The sequence below is a fragment of the Pithys albifrons genome, chromosome 18 (assembly GCF_047495875.1).
Source record: "Pithys albifrons albifrons isolate INPA30051 chromosome 18, PitAlb_v1, whole genome shotgun sequence".
NCBI classification, from domain to species: domain Eukaryota; kingdom Metazoa; phylum Chordata; class Aves; order Passeriformes; family Thamnophilidae; genus Pithys; species Pithys albifrons.
The window spans coordinates 9142330-9145434 of NC_092475.1; positions in this window are offsets into that span (position 1 = coordinate 9142330).

Consider the following 3105-nt stretch of genomic DNA (forward strand, 5'->3'; position numbering starts at 1 on the left):
TGATCTTGCTCCATACCTGGATATCACCCAAAGTGTCATAAACAACAAGGAGGTGCAGATAAGCTATGGAAAAAGGTGTTAAAGAGAGAAGACAAATGAAATGGAAATAGAAGTGTTTTATTGGCAGAATGTGCAGCATGAGAATTTCAGAGGGTTATTGATAGAATTTCCTTTTCTGTTTATTTTGATATCTGACCATCATCAGTGATTTCTGTGGTGGGACTGGGAATGACCTTGCAAGCTCATGGATACCAGCCTGACTTTAATTAGGGGTAACAATGCTAAATTCTGTTTTGCCTACTGATGTCATGAGAGCAGAAGTGAACTAAGGGGATTTTTCAAGATACATGTGAATTTTAGACCTATAGGAGCACTAACAGGAAAAAGAGACATGGAAAAAAAACCCTATATACAAGCAAGGAACAGGTATGAAGATATTGTTGTATTATCTGGGATTGCTGCTGCCATGACTTTTGGACAGTTGCTGTTCTGGACTGTTACTCTGTGTATATGTAAAACCTGTGCATACAAGGTATAACTGTAGCTTTTTCCTATGAACTTTTTTTTCCTCTAGGCCTTGATGTTGGCAGGAAATTGAATCTCCAGTTTTGCAAGGTACAAAACACTGATAACCTTTTGCAACCCTCATCTCCCATCAGTGCTGATAGGAAGCCAAGCTTGTGCAATAAAAGCATAAAAGCTCATTTGTAACCCAGTGTTCACTCCATGAGGGTCACTACAGATAAATAAAGCCTCCTCCTGGCCCAAGCACAAGCAGTGTCCTACAGTGGTCCTTTTGAGCACTACGCAGCACCTCTTTCTTTTGCCAATAAACTAAACTTTAAGTAGCAGGGAGAAGTGGCCCAGGAGTGTAGTGAGGTCTGATCGCAGTGATGGCCATGGAGCACAGGGTGGAAACAGCCAGGGCAGCTGCAGCCTCTGCTGGCACTGGAAATGAGGGTGATAGAGAAGATGAAGCTTACAGGAAAACAAATTAATTAAACATTTTTTTCCCAGCTGAAGTCCAGGAAGGCCAAGTGAACCAGCATGTAGCCCCTGCACAATGTGCTCGGCTGCGAAGCACTGAAGGCTGAGCCAGCATCTACCCTGCTGAGCCGAGAGGGGCCGAGTGGGATCAGAGGAGGGACTGTCCGGGCAGGAACGTGACTTGTGTCTTGGAGGGGACTGTGCTGCCGGTCCCCTCGCCCTCTGCACTGCTAGAAGTCTGTATCATCATAAGAGAAAGAACAGACTGTGACATTGGTGGCTTATTATTCTTTTGAAGCTTTTTTTAACTTACAGGGTTGATTTTGAAGGAATTTTTGTAGAACTCCTTTGCTCCGACATGTGGCACACAGTCATACTCGGGCTCCCAGTCTCTGGCTGATGGATATTTTGGGGAAGCTGAACCTGTTTCAAGCAGTTGCATTGTTTTAATGGCCTGAATTCTGCTTTCAGATCGTCAGCCATCTGCCTGCTCATCCACTCCATCACACACTGCTACTCGAGTGATGAAGCAGCTTGTGCTCTCACAGCCCACTGCAGTGGCGTTGAGGCAGCACAGCAATCTCCTACTCTTTTTTTTTTTTTTTGTAGTCACGATAATTTTTACTCCTGTTGTCGAGCAGTTAAAGAAAGGCAAGATAAAAATCCCCATAGCTTTCCCTCTGTCAGCTCTGTGCCTTCTTTAGGGCCCCGAGAGAAGTGATTTGCCAGCGGGGCTGGGCGGCCGCGGGGCCGGGCGCCAGGCGGATGCCGGATCCTCGCACTGCCAACGGCCCCCGGCAGTGCCCGGCAAAAGCCTTTGTGTCCGTTCTGCTGTTTGAAAGGGGACGCAGTGCTGATGCCGTCACCCTTTAGCCCCTGCCCGGGATGGCTGTGGGGATTAACTGATTTGTTACTATCTGTGCAAAATTATACGTGTGCCATTAAGGAGAGGGAGGGAAGTGTAGGAGGTGGATGCAGACACGGAGCAGAGTCCATTCAGACACAGACACAGTCCTGTATTTAATGCTGGTTGTATCACCACACTCTTTCTAATTTCTTCTTCCCTCTGTGCCAGTGACTCATGGTTTGTATGAAGTGAACAGAGTTTTATGGGATCTGCTTTTTTATCCAATGCACTGGACTCCAACTTGCTTGATACTCTAGGAAGTAGTACCAAGGAGGACTAACTCTTCAGAGAGCTGATTAATTGTGGAAGGTAAGGGTTTCCTGCTGGGCATGAGATTTATACGTCTTTCCTATATACAGGGCCAATTCACCCATATTTTCAATATGTTTGAAAGCACTTAAAGGATGTTGGTGAGTTAGTAAGGATGTTATTTTGCTTTCTCATTTTTTCTTCTCACCACCTAGCTTCAATTAGCCTCCAATTGTGAGAGTTCAGGTGATGCAAAAAGCAGAGAGAAAACCCAGCTCCCTTGGCTTTGATCTCTTGCTCATCTTAACAGTGCAGCAGCTCAATCTCCTGGGGTGTTTTTCTCTCCCTGCAGTCAGATGGAGACCAGCAACCCAGGCAGTGCTAACTGAGGTTCACCATGATCCAGAAGGGGGGGATCCTGTCCTGGCCAATGTGCTGCATCATTTTCCTTCTGACGGCCCCGATATAGGGCAGAGCTTGCAGGAAAAGCCGCCCTCAGAGTTCAAATTGGTGCTGTGTAGCTTTCGTGTTTTCTTTTTGACTCATGGTTGAAGCATCCTTAAGGTCCACCCTGATAGGATGCGCAGGGGATAATCATATGCTCCTCACTTGCTTGGTGGGGCTCACACTCATGTGAGCCAAGACTTTGCCTCCTGCTTTTCCGCAATTTTCCATGGCTCTGTCCCGCTCTGCACCAGTGGCCTTTTGTTTGGTTGTGTTCTCTTTCTTTGAATGAAAAAAAAAGGGGGGATGAGAAAATGTTGGGATGGGGGAGAGAGAGAGAGATAATAAGGACCGTATAAAGGGGGGATGTCGGGTTGCGGGCCGGTATAGTGAGGTGAACTGCAATGGAGCAGTGCGGGACCCCTCCCGGTGGGCGAGGCGGTGCGGGGAAGGGCTTGGGGGCTCCCTCCCACCGGGAGGGGGCCCCGCCCCGGCCGTTCCCGGGGGATAAAGCGGGT